Raw genomic sequence first — 20,550 nt, 5'->3', positions numbered from 1 at the left:
GACCTTGGGAGAGGCTGTCCATGTGGAGGTCTGGCAGCTCAGAGTTTCTTCTGTCCATCCTCCCAGAAGGCGAGTGTAAGTTCTTTACTTTTTTCCCTCCCTCCCTCCCTCCTTCCCTTCCTTCCTTCCTTCCTTCCTTCCTTCCTTCCTTCCTTCCTTCCTTCCTCTCCTTCCTCTTTTTTCCTTGCCCCTAGCACCATAGGGTCTCCTGAGCAGCATCTAATACTATTTAGTTTCCTGAGATATTGGGCTCAAAAGGTTGGGCTGATTGAACTATAGCCTGGACCCACCGTATAGATCTTTCCTTCTCTGGTTCCAATTAAAAGATAACTGTTTGCTCTGGCCTCTTGCTAGAGGCTGGGAACCTGGTATATGTGCCGCAGCACTATTTACAGGGGTAAAATTTGCTTTCTTTAGAGCTCAGTGATCTTCTTAGGTCTCGTCCTTCCCTCTTAATGGCAAGTCATAGTGTTTGTCCTTACTTTGGAGGAACAGTCTTGGCCGGCCACAGTTCATTAGATATCTAAAATCTTCACTGATTGGTTGGGGCCCTGAGCTGTGGGAGGGTTATAGCTCCTGTACTGGAGAGCCCCAGTGTCCTATCCTGGCTTTCAACCTTCATGGCGCACCAGGTTATCTACTATGGTTTGATTAGTGTCATCAATATAGTGGGAGGTGCAATTAATAAATGGTGTGAGCTCGTAATCCCAGCACTCGGGAGGCTGAGACAGGAGGATTGTGCTTTGTGGACAGCCTCAGGTACTTAGTGAGGCCCTTTGCAACTCAGTGAGACCCTGTTTCAAAATAAAGAATAAAAAATAGGGCTGGAGGTGGAGCTTGGTGGTAAAATGCCCGTGGGTTCCATCTCCAGTACCAAAAACAAAACAAAAGTCTGTAGATTGCCTCTGGGTTCAATCCTCAATACCTCAAACATGCCCACATGAACGAACACATACCACACACACACACACACACACACACACACACACACACACACACACACACACTGTGATGTTTGCCAAGATATTCTGTCAGCCCAGTTATCGTTGAAGTTGATTGATTGTGGACGATGGTGGGAGAGTTAACACCGTCCTGGTGTAAGGCTGTAAGTGTTTACTGTTGTTCATTTCAGGTTACACTGTTTCTGGTCTTTTCTGGTAGGGAGAGAAGGAGCTCAGGAGGCCTGTCGGTGGCTACATACTACATACCTACGCTACTGTGGCCAAGATTTCTCTGAGTTGAGTTTGTGGTAACTGTAATTTTCTAGGATAGTGGCAGTTTTGTGGCAGGGACCAGATAGTCAGTCAAGTGCCCAGATGATAGGCAAGGAGTCCCACCACCTTCACTTTGGATTCTGTGAGCCCTAAGTCTGCCGTCACCACCGGGAGCCTCACTTCCCATGTCGTTGATGTTGGGGTTTGGATTCCACCGTGCGCCAGGTCTCACTCCATAGGCTGACCTGATGTGGGTGTGCCATCGGGAAAGCACGTCATCCCATGACACATCTGGGGACCAGAAGTGTTCGTCAGGTGGGACAGCGACCCTACTGTGCGCACTGGGACCTGGCTCAGAGCTGTTTGTTGCTGACCACACTGTTGACCATTCTACTCTTAACAAGGGGGCAGCAGTACCTCGACTTTCTGGATTTCTGTCCACTTCACAGGATGCCAAAGGAAGGAGGCATGTGCCTTGGGTGAGCGGCTTTCTTTGGCTGAGGCAATGGCCATAGGGACCGGCAGCTGGGCATTCTCCTGGTGGCAAATTCCTCATCCTGAAGGGGTACCTGGGGGGCATCACAGTGTTCTCAGTATACCTGCTCACCCTCCAATCCTGCCGTCAACCTGTACCAGAGGATGTGGTGGCTGCTTGTGAAGTTCCCAGCCCCTCACTTATGTGGGCCCTTTCCAAGACCCTGAGCCCAACTTTGTAGTCTTTCTCCTAAAAACAACACCCCCAAGCTGAGCATAGTGGTGCACACTTGTAATCCAAGTACTTGGCAGGCTGAGACAGGAGGATCACAAGTTTGAGGCCAGCCTCAGTAAGTTAGTGAGGCCCTCAGCACCTTGATGAGACCCTGTTTCAAAATAAAAAATAAAATAGGGCTGGGGGATGGAGCTTGGAAGTAGGATGCCCCTCTATTTAATCCCCAGAAGCACACACATACACACACACGTAGATTCTTCACAAGGCCCCGGTCTCCCCGATCCCGCTCCATCCGCTCTGGCTCTGGGTCGAGCTTGGTGTCTTGGGTGCGTCTCTGAGTTTGGGAATGCCGTCTACACTCTCCAGCGCTGGTGAGCTTTGAAATTTGGGTGTTTTCTCTTCCTGTCTGGAGCTCATATCTCTCTCTCTATCTATCTATCATCTATCTATCTATCATCTCTATCGTGTGTTTGTGTGTGTGTGTGTGTGTGTGTGTGTGTGTGTGTGTGAGTGCATGCACGCCCATACCTTTATCATTGTTTCATTTCAGCGCACAGGCTGCCTCCTCCCCGAGTCCTCCTTTATCTCTGAAGCAGGGCTGGGTGTGTCTCACGGGTCCAGGTCCCCCTGAGCTTCTCTAAGGTGGCAGACTCCACGCTGTTCACCGTGTCCTTGGGATGTGGCCATTTGTGTCATTTACTGGAAGTCCAAGAAATGTTGAGTGCCTGTCTGAGATGGGCTCGATTCTTCAGTTCTAGAATGAAATTCCTGAAAGGCTGGATGTGGTGGTGCACGCCTGTAATCCCAGTATTTGAGAGGCTGAGACAGGAGGATTGCAGGTTCAAGGTCAGCCTCCGCTACTTAGGCCCTTAGCAACTTACTGAGATCCTGTTTTAAAATAAAAAAAATAAAATAGGGCTGGGGATATAGCTTAGAGGTAGAAGCCCTTGGGTTCAATTTTCAGTAGCATACATACACAAAATCTTTGGAAAAAAAATATATATGTTATATATATATGATATATAAATATATGATATATAAAAGATATATCTAAATATATATAGTATATAGATATACATACACATATATATGAAGATCTCTCTACATAGTATATAGATATACATAAGTATATATGGAAGTTTTAAAAGTTCCCCTAAATACATATTTATGAACACTTGGAGATATTGCCTTTAAGCCAAAAAATCTCGGCTGAATGAACAGAAATAAGAGAATAAATTCAATATACTTTATTCGGGCTGCCAACAGCCTCCCAGTGTGGGCTCCGAGCCAATCTGCTGGGGTGCGGATGAACAGAGAAAAAATCTCAACGGAAGTTGTTCAGTTGTTTTAATGAGCCTCAAACCTACTGGATCAAGTGAATATTCATCTGATCAACCGAGTGACCCGAGTTGGTGAGGCGCAGGCTGTCGAAGGCCACTCAAGGTTCATATTTTCTTCTAATGTCCTTGGGCTGCTCTGCCCTTTTTTCTTGTGCTCTGTGGCAGATTCTAAAAATAGTCTGGTGTTTACTGAAATGCACCACAGCAGATTAGGACGCATCCTGTGTAGATGGGGTTGCTTTCATGTTTTTAAACTTGAGGTTAAGTTACTTCGTTCTTTGAGTCAGATCACTGAGCACAAAAATAGCCTGCGGTAAGTCCTCACGTTTGAGCTGAAGTTCATTGGAGGACGCGGTGGTTTGCGGAGGGAGTGGGAGCGACGGGGAGGCTTACGGGAAGGATTGGGCTGGCCTGGAAGAAGCAGGAGCGAGGTACAGTTGGCCCTTGGTGTCTGGGGGTTCGGCATCTGCTGGCTCAAGCAAAGATGTATGAAAACATTAAAAAAATTGTATCTGTTCCAAACATCTACAGCCCTTTTGTTTTTAATTTCTATACCATGTAGTATAACAGCAGCCTTCTACATAGCATTTGTATTGTACTAAGTATTAAAGTAATCTAGAGGTCACAGTATACAGAGGATATGCATGGTTTATATACAAAGAAGACTAGATTTTATATAAGGGGCCTGAGCATCCATGGGTTTCGGTATCTTCAGGGGCTAGGGAGCTAATACCCTGTGAACACCAATGGGAAAATGGATGTGGGTTTATTGGACTGAAGACAGGCTTCTCCCAGGGAGCCATAGCCACCAAATGAGGGCCCAGGCGCATCTTCATGGTGGTCACTGCGAGGCCGTCACATCCCAGAGCCCCTGGCTGCATGGGGCACAGGAGCCAGCCTGGCCCGGGCTTTAAAACATCTTCCTGCCTCCGGCAGAGCACAGAAGCCACATGAAGTTTCTGGATCTGAAGGGAGCATGTATGTCTGAGAGGGTGGTATCTCAGCAAGCATTTATACATCATTTATTTATAATCATTTATAAACACAGATGACCTCCATGTGACCCCGGAGAGAGGGCCGTCCCCCGCCATGCTGAAGGATGGGTATCGTGCACACCTGAGTCAGTAGACAGAGATTAACGTCCACTCTGACCACATTTCCTGGGGCCAAACATCTCAGATCATTATGCGCTCACGAGGAGCCATAGTTTTATTTAATTGCATTTGTTTATTTACAATAATTCGATAATATTTCCTATGAGTACACATTTAAATAATTATTCAACCAAAATGATGTTTCCAGGGTTAGTCTGGCAAAGGTGGCTTGGAATCAGAAGTCGCTGTGATGGACAGTGCCTTAGTAGAGGGTGCGGATTTGAATTTCCTTGTGACTCAGCAGAAGTCAGGGCAGACTTACTGCGTGTACTTAACTATGGGTGGAGTTTTGTGCAGTTGATGTCTCTTCAAATCATGAAATTAGTACAAAGTATCCTGGACCTCCAGCCAGAGGACACTGGGTCCCAACCTCTAGAAGGGGACCGTGGCGTTCCCCTTGAATCCCTGGCCAGCGGTACATGAGGTTTTAGTCACTGTATTGAGCTTTGGGTTTCCTTGAAGAGGAGATATTCCAGGGGTGCTGGGCATGGGGACTGATTCTGTCAGGCTGGAACCCCTTGTCCTGTGAGAATGGACTGTCCCACGCCTCACTCAGCCCTTTCATTTGAGCTGGAGCCGTTTCTGGGCTGCGGCCTCTTCCCGGTGGTCTGTCCAGGTGCGGCTGTGTGGGAGCCCACCTTGACTGGGCGGGCGCCTCTGTGGGCGGCGCTGCCTTGGGGTGACTGGCGGCTCAGTGTGAGGTTGTGCCGGGTCCTGAAGCCTGCTTCAGGGAGCCTCAGGAGTGTTTCTGGATCCTAGCTACTCAGTTTCTTTATTTGGGCTACACACACAGCCTTCGTGCAAGACAACATAGTAAGACTCTGTTTCAGAATGAAAAATAAGGCAGGCAGGTGGCATACTCGCTTGTAATCCCAACATTCGGGAGGCTGAGGCAGGAGGATCGAGGTTCAAGGACAGCCTCAGCTACTTAGTGAGGCCCTTTGCAATTCAGTGACACCCTGTTTCAAAATAAAGAATAAAAAATAGGGCTGGGGGTGTATCTCAGGGATAGAGTACGCCTGGTTCAATCCGCAGTGTCACATATACATTGAATGAATGAATGAATGAATGAATGAATGAATGGATGAATACATACATACATACATACATACATACATACATACAGGCTGGGGATGTAGCCCAGCAGTATAATACCCCCTGGGTTCAATCCCCAGTGCCACAAAACACACACACACACACATACACACACACACACACACACACACACACACACACGCAAACACAAAACCCCTCTTATCTTAAATTCTAAATCCAGAATTATAAAATTGAGACTTTCTGTCTATTCTGTTTTTTCATATGTAGACTATAACACGTGTTAATGTCTATTTTAACTCTATCTTTGTAGGTAACAACACAAAACAGGTGGTCCAGTAACACTTCAGACCCCAATTCTTTTTTTGTGTGTGGTACTGAGGATTGAACCCAGGGTCATTCTACCTCTGAACCACATCCCCTTCAGCCCTTTTTATTTTTTGTTTTGAAAAAGGGTCTAGGTTGCTGAGAACCTTGCTAAGTCGCTGAGGCTGGCCTTGCACCTGCGATCCTCCTGTTTCATACTGAGATTACAGGCATGTGCAAACATGCCCTGCTCCCAGCTCTTTTTCATTGGTGCATTATAATCCCCAACAGTGAGATTTACCGTGATATGTTTGTTCACGCACATATAATGACCTGGGCGATTGCATTCCCTAGTATCCCCCCTTTTCCTTTCCCCTCTCCCCAGGAACTCTGTCCTCTTCTCTATTATACACCCACATTCTTTAAGGGCGCTTTAGGGGAGCTGGCCTGTGAGAGCAATGCCCTGTTCCGCATACACTGGAGACTCATCGGCCTGGTTCTAACAGTTGGGAGCAGAAAGCAGGAGAGGGAAGGAGGAGTCCACTAGGCCACATGCTGCTCCGGGCTGAGCGGTCAGTGTAGTTGCAAAGGCTCCACGCAGGAGCAGCTGTTTCTTGAGCTGGGCCCACGGTGGTGCGCACCTGTAATTCCAGTACTTGGGAGGCTGGGTTGAGGCCAGCCTCGGCAACTTAGCAAGACCCTGTCTAGCTCAGAGATAGAACACCCCTGGGTTCAGGGTACTCGCGTCCCCCAACCCCCTCTAAAAGAATCGTTTCCTGAACCTGCGTAGCATCTCGAGGCCTGAGCTCCACACAGCAGCACTGTCCTAAGAGGAAACTTAGGGATCCTACCTGCTCCTTTTTAATGTCTCTGCGTTTCAATATGTGGATTCTAGTCCACTGTGGTAGGAGAGCCAGGCCCAGAGGTTGGTACAGGAATGAGTTCACTGGTCAGAATCGGCCGTTTGACCTTCCACGCCAGTCTTGGAGGACTCGTCTCCTCCCAGGAATGAGAGCGGACCCTGCTATTTTATTATTTATTATTTTTACTCTTTTAGATGTATTTTAATGTTTGACTTCTTTCCTGTGTTTATTTTTTAAAGGTTATGAGAATTTTATTTTTATACTTTTATCGGTGCATTAGAGTGGGAGGAATTTTTACTTTTGGTTTTTATTTTGCGTGCTCTTATTGGTGGATTATAGTCTCACTTTGTAATGCAAATCACATGGGTGATGACATACACGCACACGGTCCTTGGTGGGCCCCTTGCCGCCTTCTCATTTCCCTCCTTCCCAACACAGAGCACCAAGGCTGATGTTGCTGGAGTCAGGTGCATACACCTAGTCAGTGGTAATATTTCCCTTACTGAGCCTCAGGCTTCCTCCTTCCCTACCCTTAGCTCTCCTTGGCTCCACTGCTATTTGTGACCAGTAGTAATGTCTCCCAGTGGAAGCTACAGGGTAATGGGACTCCGGCTCCTGCCGTGCGGCCCCAGCACCCCCCCGCCCCCCGCCCAGGTGTGCCAGGGGAGAGGGCAGGTTGCTGAAAGGTTCACTGGGAACAGCTCACAGGAGTTCATAGCTGCTCCTAGAAGAGTCTGGCGGCCCCAGGCCAACAGGTAGCACCTCTATCTCTCCAGGTGCTTCTGCAAGCAGCGTCCTCCTCCCCCAGGGCGCCAGGTCCCGCGGTGGCCGGCTGGATGAGCGACAGTGTCCTTTCCACAGTGCCCTCGGTTCCATGCCTGCTCCCCCTAGAGAGGAGTCTTCTGTGTTACGTTGCAGAAGAGGTAGCATCGTCAGCATCGCTGGCTGGTTTGTTTGCAGGACCAGCATCCCAAGGAGCGCTGGTCCTGCAAGATACCCGCTCTCCATCTCAATGTGCACACGCGAAAGCCAGCATCCTTCAAGATAATGCGGACCTGGAACTTCCAGCCCAGGCTTGATCTCACTGTTCTTTAACTTGGCTAGGATTTTGGGAACAGAAAAGGGCATTCAGGAACATGGCGTTTTACTATCCCCCTGTTCTTTGAGGATAATATAGGGGAGCGATGGCTAGCATTTCCCTACAATTTCCTCCCCATCAGAGACCATATTGAGGTCTTGCATGGCCAACGTGGGATGCCCACCTTGCGTCTGGGATCAACTACATTTCTCCCTGCGAGTTTCTGCTCTGGGGTCCTGGGAAGCCGAAGAGAACAGTCGGCACAACTCTTATTACTTCTGTTCTACGCCCAGTAGTCACGTCTTGATTCTGGAACGCCTTAAAGTACTTGTTTTGCTTACACTCTGTGGGTGCAGAAGTAGGATTTTGAAAAGCTGCTGTGCTTTCTTCGGCTAATTTAGGAGCCATCTGGAAGAGGCCTTGGGGCCGGTGGACGAGCTGTTTCCCCAGCCTCTGGGAGCTGTCCCCAGGGAGCGAATGCTTGCACACGCAAGCTATAAATCACGTCTTGCATTGGTGCTAAATTAACTTTGAAAACTCCTAAACTCCTGAGCCAGCTGATAGCAGGATCCTGGGTGGCAGGAGGCTGAGCCCCGTGCTTGGTATTGATTAAATAAATCGTATTTGTTTCAAGATTTAATGCATGCATCAATAGAGGCGGCAGTGGTTACCCGATGCTTCGACAGGCAGAGTCAGAGGGAGATGTAGACGGCCCGGGTCACAGGTAAAGCACAGATTCCCTGGCCCCGGCTCAGGCCCCTGGGACTGAGGAGCAGAGTCCTCATTTGAAGAGCACCACTGTCTAGGTGCACAGCCGGGTTAGGGAATCACTGTGACTAGAGAAGGGACTCGGGAGCTTGAGCGTCTGCTACCCGGTTCCAGCGTTCACCCTGATGCCGTGTGACCCTTGACACATCACTTACCCGTCCCGTCTGGTTTCAGCTTTGGCACCTACGTTGTGATAGGATTGAGCTGATTTCTTTGAATAAAATGCTACGTAGAGTCCAGTGATATAAGCAGATAAAAGGAGGGCAGCTCAGGGAAGCAGTGGTTGAGTGACCCTTTTATTAGCCAGTGGTCCTTAAAGGCTACCAAAGAGTTCTAGGGGTTTCCAGAACAGTCTGGAACAATCTGGGAGAGTGGTCCTTAGGAGGTTTTTGTCCTGGGAGTTTTCAAATTGTGGCCGTAGCGTCCCTCTGTCTTTGCTGTCTCTCGGTCTCTCTTTTTTCCATATACCTGTCTATCTCTCTCTGTGTTATTATGTCTATTCTCTCTCTCTCGCTCCTTCTCTCCTAGAACAGGTAAAAGTCCGCTCTACGTATTTGCTTCCAGTTCTCAGGCAAAACATGGTAGAGATTTGAGAAGAGAATACTGAAAACCTTTTGAAGATGCGAAGTTGTTTTGCTCTGTAGATTTTAAAAATCTTTAATAGAATTTTGGGTTCAGTTTGTGATTTTTCCAAGTGGAATCTATCAGCTGACAGGCTTTAACAGTTCCTAACCACCTATTTGACCAAATTCCTGGTAGGCAAATTAGGCACACATTGAATGAAATTGTCTGATGTGTGGTGTGATGTAGATGGCACAATAGGCTTTTCTTTTACTTTTATTGCATTTAATCAGTCAAACACCCACTGGATTCTGGGTTATTTTTGTTTGGGGGATGCCAGGTATTTAGTATATTAGAACGGCAGGAGATCAGCATGACCGAGCTCCTTTAGGAGTAAGAGGCCTTAATTAGGTTCCAGACTTGCCCTGGTTTATCACAGGACTGAATCCTACAAGATCTGAATTTAGCACACCTAACAGTTTTATTTTAAAAATAAAGTCACTATTTCCAACATCAACAATAATGACACTATCATGTGACTTCTAGCTATCTTAGTACTTTTACTCCTAAATACTGTAGCCCGTTGTTCTTAAGAACAAGGGTATTCTGAAAGTACAATCGCAAAACATTCTAGTACAAAAGAACAGAATTTAGAGAAATTCACCTTTGGATAATACTATTTTCAAATGTTCAGCCCAGAATCAAATCTCACCAATTGCTATTCTTTTTCTTAACAGATCCATCTTATATTAATTTTTATATCACTGGGGATTGAGCCCAGGGACATTCTACCTTCTAGCTACACTCCATTCCTATTTTATTTTTTATTTTGAAACAGGGTCTCACTAAGTTGCTAAGAGCCTCGCTAAGTTGCTGAGGCTGGCTTTGAACCTGTGATCCTCCTGTCTCAGCCTCCCAAATTCTGGGATTGCAAATGTGTGCCACCATGCCTGGATTCCTATCTATTTTTTAACGCGAACATGAGAATCCTATAGTTGTAGTATGAATAAAGTGATATATGAGAATTTATCTGCATAAATTAAACTATTTTTACACATTAATTCAACATTATTTATTATTATTATTATTATTATTATTATTATTATTATTATTATTATTTGTGGGTCTGGGGGTGGAACCCAGGGACATTCGATCTCTGAGCTATATCCCTTGCCCTAGTTTTTTATTTTTTATTTTGAAATAGGGTCTCATTAAGTTGCGGAGGGCCTCATTAAGTAGCTGAGGCTGTCTGCAAACTGCAATCCTCTGGTCTCAGCCTCCTAAATACTGGGATTACAAGTGTGCACCACTGCAGCTGGCTTTTAATTTTTACTTTTAAGTAAGTAAGAGAAATGTGTGTGTGTGTGTGTGTGTGTGTGTGTGTGTGTGTGGTACTGGGGGTAGAACCCAGGGGCTTTTCTACCTCCTGGCTATACTCCCAGCCCTATTTTATACTTTATTTGGAAACACGGTCTCACTAAATTGCTGAGAGCCTCACTAAGTAGCTGAGGCTGGCTTTGAACCTGTGAGATCCTCCTGTCTCAGCCTCCCAAGCTCCGGGATTACAAGTGTGCACCACCACACCTTGTAATTCCTCTTCCTTTACTTTTAAGACAGGGTCTCACTAAATTGTTGAGAGCCTTGCTAAGTTGCTGAGGCTAGCCTTGAACCTGAGGTCCTCTTGTCTCAGCCTCTCAAATACTGGGATTACAGATGTGCTCCATTATGCCTGGTTAAAACATTCTTTACTCTAAAGATCTCACAATCCAGAGGTGCCCAAAGAAGTAGGGTGAATGATAAGGCTATGCATGGTGATATAAATGACTAAGCCCTGTTAGCAGAAGTGGGGAGCTCTGGAGAGGAGACAGCTTGTGAGGACTGAGCAGGTGGGTGGACATGTCCTGGCATCACTTGGGTCCGTACCTCTGGAGAGAGATTCAAGTTACAATTTTAGACATGTCCCACGACAGCCAAATTGTGGAACCAATCAAGGTGCCCACTAACAGATGAATGGATTACAAAATTATGGGATACACACGCAATGGAATTCTATTCAGCAATAAAGAAGAACAAAATGGTGTCATTTGCAGGAAAACGGACGGACCCGGAGAACGTTACGTTAAGTGAGATCAGCCAGTCACAGAAAGGGAAGGATCATATGTTTTCTCTCATACGTGGAAGCTTGTAGGAACTCCAGATAACGGAGGAGAGACCGCAGTGGATCCTGGGAGGTGGAAGAGGAAGAGGAAGGGGAAACTAACAAAATAAACACTCCCACGATGATATATACATATATGAGAATACCCATGCCAATCTCAGTATCGTGGGTGGGGAGGGAGCGGGTGGGGGGACTCATTAACTGCTGTATTATGAACTATATTATACCAGCAAAAATATAGAAGGAAAGAGAAGTCTTAGGGGAAGCCAAAGTCTTGAAGGAATACATTTTCTTTTAAAGGGGAGAATTTAACAAATAGAGGACGGAAAATGAGGAAAAGGATGAGAAAGATCCAGAAAGCCCCATCATATAGTCTTACATAAAGCCTACTTTTCTTGTCAAGTGTTTTTTTTTTTTTTTTTTTTTACTAGGCTATTTATTTATTTATTAGAGGATTGGGTCATTGCAATTCACGCATCGCGATGCCTAAAAACGATCGACAATCCATCCTCTGCTTTGGATGAGAGGAATTGAAGAAAACAGTCCGCATCCAACTTTAAATAGAAAGTTAAAAATTCACCATGGCCTTTTCCTGTTGACACTACGATATGAATGACTCTTATTGTTTGGGAGTTTTATTTTCTTTTTTGCTGAAAATAGGTGACATCCTGGAGCTGTGCCTCTCACTATTCTATTAATTGAGCAGTGGCAGGTTTATGTTTTGAGGCCTATTCTAGCACTAATGGACTCGCCGGATGAAAAGCACGGACACCAGTCCAAGCTCGGAGGTGATCAATTTTTCATGCTCATTATCATTTAGATGAGGCCCTTGTAGGGGAGGCTGCAGCCTGGCCGCCTGACTTGGCGGAGCTGACAAAGCCTCCCTCCTCTGGGTAGCCACGGGGAGACTCCGCACGCCACGTGAGAGTGAGCAGCTCTTCAGCCTCAGAGTCAAGAGAAAAGCAGATGGAGATTTGTGGACATAAAATGAGGGCCAGACTGATATTATTTATTGCAAATTTATCACCAGGAAACTTTCCAGTCTCATAAACTTCTTTTTGTGTGTGTGGTGCTAAGGATTGAACTCAGAAGCATTTTACCTTCGAGCTCTATTTTATTTTTTATTTGAAAACAGGGTTTCGGTAGGTTGCTGCAAGCCCTGCCGAGTTGCTGAGGCTGGCCTTGAACCTGCGATCCTCCTGTCTTAGGTTACAGGTGTCCTGGGGTTACAGGTGATGCCATCAGCCCTGGTCTTCATCAATATTTTTATAGTTGCTTAACCTTCATTTTTCTTTGTGTGACTGTTCTGAAGGAACAAAGATAAGCATAAAAACTCAAACTCGAGTACTTTAGTAAACCTTTTGTTGTTGTTGTTGTTGTTTGATTTTTGTGGTACTGGGGGTAGAACCAGGGGACTTCTACCTCCGGGCTACACCCTCAGCGCTTTTTTATTTATTTTTTTGGTACTGGAGATTGAACCCGTGTGTCGCCTCGGAGACCGGCCTATGGGAAGATGGAGTTCCGTTCTGTCCCCTTGTTAATCAAACTGGATTTTTGTCAGTTAACTAGATGAAACACTTAAAATATGAAATAGGAATGTCTCAAATAATTCCCCCTTCTTTTATTCTGAAGTATTTAAGAGCCATAACAATGATGCCCGGGCCTGTCTCCTAAGGAATAGGGTTTACAAAGCTACCCCACAGTTGTGTTTTCTTCTTAGTGTTCAAAAGTAGCTTTGGCATTTGGCATTTGCTACCAGGCCTCCAAGCCTAAATTCCCGTCTCTTAAGGTGAGCGCAGGCCGTCCCTTCTCCCAGGGGATTACCCAGCAGCGTGCCCCGTGGCTTGCAATGAGGACGCACGCTCACATCAGATTTCTGTTCCACACAAAGCAAGATGAGGCTGAAGAAAGGACTATTGACATGTGCGAGGACCGAGATGGGGGGCCGGGAACTACTGCTGCTCCTCCATATCAGATTGCATTTTTTTTTTTAAAGCATTGAAAGGATTCTTTTCACCACGAAAGCCTCCGGCAGTGATAGCGTGATTTCCAAGACCGTACATAGCACCAGGCTAGCTCCTGCAAACGTGCCCAGCGTCCATCTCGGCACTGCTCATTAGGACAACAATGCAAACCAGCTGTCCCCTGGTGCGTGGAGAAGAAGGATGCAATTAACTGGCCATCCTCCACCTGGTTCCAGACTTAGCCATCGCCTTATGAGCCTGGAAGGGCAGCCAGTTTGCATGAATTTTAGTCATTAAATGCAAGTCAGGGGGTGAGGGGCCATGGGGAGGCCTGGTATTCTCTGAACTGCCGTAGGGGGCAAACACTGAAATGCTCTCTAGAGCTGTGGCATCTGGAAAGGGAGCGACTTAGCAAGAGATGGAATGAAAAGCGTTCCTGATTGTGAGGGCCAGAAATCCATGCATTTCTGTAAGAGTAAATACAAAGCCACTTTGGGATGTAATGCATCTGTTTGAATTTTTCTCTTTAGTAATAGTGTAATAGTAATAGTGTTAATAGTGTCATTTAAAGTGTGTACCACCCGCATCTCTTGGAATTATCCATATATCTTTATTGAAACATTCATGATTCACTGGAACTCAGGCGTTCTTCCTTTGTGAATTTGTCAAAAATACTACGATTAACTCAGAAATAAAAGCAATGACTAGAACCCTTCCGTCATCATTATTCCATCTTTTAGAGTCAAGCACATAATTGGTATCTGACCGTTTGGGCCCTGGAACGAAGTGTCTAATGATATGGCTCTTGGAAATGTTACAGGCCTACGCGTTTCTGGAGTAATATCACATTCTCAATAGAGCCATCAATAAAACAATCATTTTCAGCACTGAAGACTGAAAAATCTGTTGTATTACACTTTCCAATCTCTTCAAAATCACATTTTAAAAATCCATTTTGTTGCGAGATGACCAATCTCATCTGATTTATAAGCCGTGGTCTCAGAGGAAATCTGGACGGCTCGGCGTTGGAGCCAGGGCACGGATGTGCGGGCTGGAGGCGGACACTTCCTGCATTCCGATCAGTTTCCAGGATACGCCTTGGAATGTATCCGTTGACAATTTTTAAGCCACCTAGCAAATAATCATTTATTTGGCAATGCATGACGTCTGCATTCCATTAAAAGCTTATTTTCGGGGTTCTGTGCACCCACACTTTCTAGCTGGTCAACACAACTCGTAAATGGAGGATGCTCTTCTAGAAATCGCCTGCTTTACCATTTCTAACACTGAAAGCATTTTATGAATTTTCACTTTTTCAACTGCCAGATGGCCTCAAAATGATTCCATCTTAGAAGGGTTTTTAGCCTCTATTTCTCCCCTGACTCTCAGGAATGTTACAATATAGTCTTGAAAAAACAAATTAAGCTCTATCTGATGTACCGGGGTGGCACAGACCTAGAATCCCAGAACTTGGGAGGCTGACACAGCAAGATCACAGATTCAAGGCCAGCCTCAGCAAGTTAGTGAGACTCTGTTTAAAAAAAAAAAATAAAATAGGGTTGGGGATGGAGCTCAAAGTAGATGCCCCTGCGTTCAATCTCCACTACAAACAAACAAACAAACAAACAAACAAAAAACAAAAACAAAACTCCTCTGAGGTAAAGGTTGTTGTAGTCTGTAAGGTACAAGACGTAGAACTCTGTACTAAATGTAGTAGAATTTCTTTAGATTACTTGCACTTTATGTATTTTTAATCTCTATAATTTTGGGGGGTTATTGGGGATTAAACCCAGGGCATTCTACCTCTGAGTTATACCCCCATCCCTATTTTATCTTTTATTTGGAATCAGGGTCTCACTAGGTTGCTGAGAGTCTCAGTAAGTGGCTGAGGCCATCCTTGAACCCGTGATCGTCCCGTCGCAGCCTCCCAAGTACTGGGATTACAGGTGTACACCACTATACTTGGCTTAATTCTTTTAACGTTTGAAAGTTAGATACGTACATGCTGCCCATGATCTAAAACAAATAAACAATTTATTGATCTTGGAGTTCTACGGCCTTAGTTTAAAAAGCAAATGGAAAGTGAAGCTCTCCAAACCATAATTGAGAGTTATCATTTCAGGAGAAGCTGTTGATTTATCATGTGACTGGACTGGCTCGCCCTTGAGTACCTCTGACCAATCATAGATTCGCTGGTAGTTTTCAAGTCCGCCGGGCCCTCACCAGGTAGGCCTCCCGATCTTGAGGATGTTCTTACAATGTGGCTCAACATGCCCTGAAACGTTCAGCCTTTTGGGAATCACTCCCTTGGCCCTGATCTCTAATGGCTTCCACTCTTCTAAAACCATGGTGTGCTCTTATTTTCTTAGTGTTCTTCTGTCTCATCACCTTTTTATTTATTTGACTTTTCCAGTAAAAATTATTCCGAAGCCTGGGCCTTGAAGTCCGGTGTGTTCTGCCGTAACTTTCACACTGCTTTGCCCACCTTGACTTACCTTTCGGTGGCGTTGTTCTGCTTATCGAGACAGCCTGATGTTTCTGCCCGGCCCTCACGCCACGTCTAGACTCGCACGTGCCCCTTTCGCCCATGGGTTTTGCCTCTGCGGCTTCAACCATGAATAGAATCTATTAAAAAAACCCACATCTTTCCAGAACATGTACAAATTTTCCCTTGTTTCCCCCTAAACAATGTAAAAATGATTTAATAGTATTTATATAGTATTAGGCATTATAATTCATAGAGATGTTTAAGGTATCTTAGGAGGATGTGTGTAGGTGGTATGCAAATACTACTCCGTTTTATTTATTTGTTTATTTTTTTGTGGGTCCAGGAATGGAACCCAGGGACATCCGACCTCCGAGCTCCACCCCCTGCCCTATTTTTAATTCTTTATTTTGAAACAGGGTCTCGCTAAGTTGTGGGGGCCTCACTAAGTAGCTGAGGCTGTCCGCAAGCCGCGATCCTCCTGTCTCAGCCTCCCGAATGCTGGGATTACAAGCGTGCCCACCACGCCCAGCTACTCCATTCGCCCGGCGACTCCATTTTATGTAAGGCATCTGAGCATCCATGGAATTTGGTAACCTTGGGAAGTCGACTGTAATTTCTTTCTCTCTCCTAGCCCAAATATGAAATTCCTTAGCTTGCTTTACCAACCCTGTTTCTGCTTATTGCTTACCCAAACTGGTAGCCAGAGTCAGGTACGATGCTGACAAATCCACGTGAATTTCTAGCAGGATAAACACCAACATCCTTAAGACGGCCTACAGGACCCTCTGCGAGCTGGGCCCTTCTGTTGTCCTGCCTCCTGTGGCCTTTGAGTTCCTTCAACATAGCCCTCTTCTTTCTCCAATTTTTAGCTATTTAGGGAAAATTTTCTTTTGGTAGGGTACCAGATTGAACCCAGGGGCATTCTACCTGTGAGCTGCCTGCACGTTCTTTTTATTTGTTATTTTGAAATAGGGTCTCACTAAGTTGCTGAAGGTCTTACCTAAGTAGCTGAAGCTGGCCTCAAGCCCGCGATCCTCTTGTCTCAGCCTCCGAGGTACTAGGATTATAGGTGTGCACCACTATATCTAGCTTAGAAATGTTATCACTTTTAGGAAAAGTGAAATATCTTTTCCTAATTCTGTTCCATAGGCTCATACAAATAAACATGTTCCTATATGGTACTGTCCCAGACAGCATGGTATAGAGGAAGGGACATGATTGTGGAGGACAATTTAGTTGAAGCCACGAGAATTGGGGCCCATTATGTGTCTGGTGCCGTGTTTATTTGCAAAGTAGGTAAGATAACGGGTTTAGTCCAGTTTAGAGAGTACTTGCTGAGCACCTATTATCTCCCATACGGTGCACCATCATTTGCTACCCTCGAGGAGTTTACCTGGGTGTGGGAAACTCAGGGAAGTCTAAGAAAATATCGCAGGCAGGACTTTTGTTAGGAATGTAGTTCACTGAGGAATTGGCATGACTTTTTCCCCATTGTCATGTAATAAACACTCAGGAATGTGCTGATTATTTCCAGTTACTAACCCAAGGCGAGCAGCAGACATTCAGCTAGAGCTTTCAAAATAGATGTGACCTAGAAATGTATCGAGAGTCCCCGAGGGTGGAGGACGTGGCGCGATTCCTGGAAGAAGCTCCCGCCGGCCATCGGGGACTTCGAGGGCGCTCGTTGTGACCAAGGAAAGCTGCTCGCCGTCCTTCCTGACACCGGGGATGGCGCTGTGCACCCGCCCGGGGCAGCCTTCCGGGCACAGATGCCTTCGTCCCTTCACATCCTTTGCCTGTGCTGGTCATCTTTCTGTCATCCCTTTCATCAACTGCAGAGGAGATGCGCATGGATGACCATATATGAGGTCAGGATCTGCGAGGGACACTTATGTACTGCACTGGGGGTACAAATTGGCACAACCTTTTGGAAAACTGCTATTAACCAGTAAAGCCAAAGATGAGCATTCCTGTGACTGTATTTCTATACTTAGCCGCATATTCAGTAAAAAATGTGTGTCTATCCACCAAAAGACACACACGGGAATAGTCTTATCAGCCTTATACATTATGGCCCCAAGTAAGAAGCTATTTAAATGCCCATCAGTAGTAGACTTGATACACTGTGTCGTATTTGCACAGTGGAATACTATACAGCAATAAAAACAAGTATTTAGAGTGAAATCTCCAATATGGATAACTATCTCTTGCCCAAAATACAATAGGAAAACCAAGCTAGTGTGGGAGTCGGGATCGAGCCTGGTCACTAGGAGAGAGCGCAGGGTGAGATTCCTGGCCGCAGACGATGCCGTTTCTTGACCCGGCACCTGTTAGTTTGTGAAAATTCATTGTGCTTTACATTTATAACTCGTGCGCGTAGTGGTATCTGAGGCTATACTTCAGTATAAAGTTTAAAAAGACTTAGCTCTATTTCTTTTTTCTTATTGAACTCAGGATTCCTAAAGGCAGCTTGACTTACAGAAGCAAAATATGGAAATTACCATGTAGAAAAGGAGTTGTCTTGTTAGACACGGGAACTGGCACGCAGTTTGGGAAGCAGCGACCGGGCCGGCAGCGGTGTCTTTGAACTGAACTCTTGGGATCAGCTGCTTCAGAACCCACTTTCTTCCTCATTTTACTGTTGTTACAGCTGCTACTCTTCACCTGGATCTGATAACCTTAAGTTTAAGACATTTCATTCTATTCTGTTTGCCACGGAATTGGTATTCCTACATAAAATTGTTGGCTGTTCCCGGAGAGTCTTGTAAAATGAGACACTGGAGAGCGAACACATTCTTATCCTAAGAGTTACATTTTGAATTCCAAAGTTGCTGTAATTTCACCTATTCAGGAGATGGAATATTTTGAAGGTCCATGTAAAATTAGGAACTATAAGATATCGAAGATGACTTTTAAAAATAAGTCCAATGACTTCTTTTTTTGCAGTGCTGGGGATCAAAGCCTTTTGCATGCAAGGGCAAAGCTCTCCCTCTGAGCTACACCCTAGCTCCTCAGTGATTTTTTTTCTTTGGCCATACCGGGGATGGAACCCAGGGGCATTCTACCTCTGAGTGACATCCCCGTCCTATTTTTTATTATTTTGAAGCAGGGTCTCACTAAGTTGCAGAGAGCCTCACTAAGTAACTGAGGCTGGCTGCAAACCTGCAATCCTCCTGTCTCAGCCTCCCAAATGCTGGGATTACAAGTATGCGCCACCATGCCTGGTTCTAGCTCTATTTTTAATTTAATTTTTTTTTTTTTTTTTTGCGGTGCTGGGGATGGAACCCACCTCCAAACTATGCCCCCAGTCCTATTTTTCAGTCTTTTTATTTTTTGAAACAGGGTCTCACTGAGTTGTGAAAGGCCTCACTAAGAAGCCGAGGCTGTCTGTGAACCACGATCCTCCTGTCTCAGCCTCCCAAATGCTGGGATTACAAGCGTGCGCCCCATGCCCAGCTTGCAGTGACTTACTAAAATTGTATATGTCCTTGGTCACAAACCTACATCAGTTTCTTCTTTCTTTTTTTCCTTCTCTCTCTCTCTCTCTCTCTCTCTCTCTCTCTCTCTTTCTTTTTTGGTGGTACTGGGGTTCCTGGAAACCCTTCTCTGGGCTACACTCCCAGACCTACTTTATACTTTTTTTATTTGGAAACAGGGTCTCTTAAGCCAGCGCGGCTGGCTTCGAACCTGCGCGATCCTCCTGTCTCCGCCTCCCAAGCGCGGGGATGACAAGCGTGCGCCACCGCGCCCGGCTACGGCAGTTTCTTAACATCTTGTCCTAATCACTGTCACCGGGAGCCTTCGTGGCGTATTGGATTAATAGTGCTACCTGTGAACGTGAACTCCAAAGCAGCACCTCAGAGAGGTTCTTTGTACTTAGACCAGTACTTAGTTTGTCCTCTTGAACCAAGACTCTCACTGCTGTCTGGACTCCTTGGCCCAAAGGATGGCATGCACGTCAGCGTTCTAGCACTAGGGAAAAACACCCGGAAAAATCAGCTTCGAGGGGTTTCAGCCCTCAGCTACTTGGACCCGTTGCCTTTGGGCCTGTGGTGAGACAGTATGTCATGGTAGGAGCCATGGAGGAGGAAGCTTCTCACCTCGTGGTGGCCGGGAAGGAAAGAGACAGAGAGGAACAAGGGGGTCTGGCTCATAAGACCTCCTTGAGGGGTGCACCCCGGTGACCTAACTGCCTTCATTTCACACCTCCCAGGGCTCCCATCACTGACACCGACACTATCTTTGGGGGCCCAAGCCTCTCATGTGGCTCTTTGGGGCTCCAGTAAGATCCAAGGTGGAGCAGCGGGGTGGCAGCGGCTGCTCCCCTGGGCACGGTGTTGATAGCACTTGAGGTTCATTCTGGGAAGCCAGCAGCTGCGTTCATGGCCCCTCAAAGACAAAACCAAGAGGAGACCCAGGGAAGGTCTGATGACAGGAAGTGTGAGGTCCAGGCCTGGCCATTGCTGCGCTACCGCCTCCTGCCCAAGAACTTTAAACACGGGGACTTCTGTACGCGAATTGGCCCTTTAAAGGAACTGTGAAGCTGTGTTTGCTAGGGTATAAGGATAGAATATAGTTCAGTTTTCTAGCTTGAGTTTTTTCTTTTGTTGGTACCGGGGATTGAACCCAGGGGCATTCTAGCTCTGAGCTACATCCCTAGTTCCAAGTATTATTATTTGTTTTGTTTTGAAACAAGGTCTCACTCAGCTGCTGGGGCTGTCTTCGAACCTGTGAGCCTCCAGAGGTCTCAGCCTCCAAAGTTCTGGGTCTACCGGTGTGCGCCAGCACACCCAGCTAGCTTGGTTCTTGATGTATACGTGTCCTGCATGTGCTACATAAGCCTGCATCCTCTGAGGGTTGAGGATGAGCCTGCCTTGGACATCAACAACCCATG

This window comes from Muscardinus avellanarius, assembly GCF_963383645.1.
Source record: "Muscardinus avellanarius genome assembly, chromosome: 17".
Lineage (NCBI taxonomy): Eukaryota > Metazoa > Chordata > Mammalia > Rodentia > Gliridae > Muscardinus > Muscardinus avellanarius.
The sequence above is the reverse complement of the archived record's forward strand: the minus strand, read 5'-3'. Positions refer to the sequence as shown.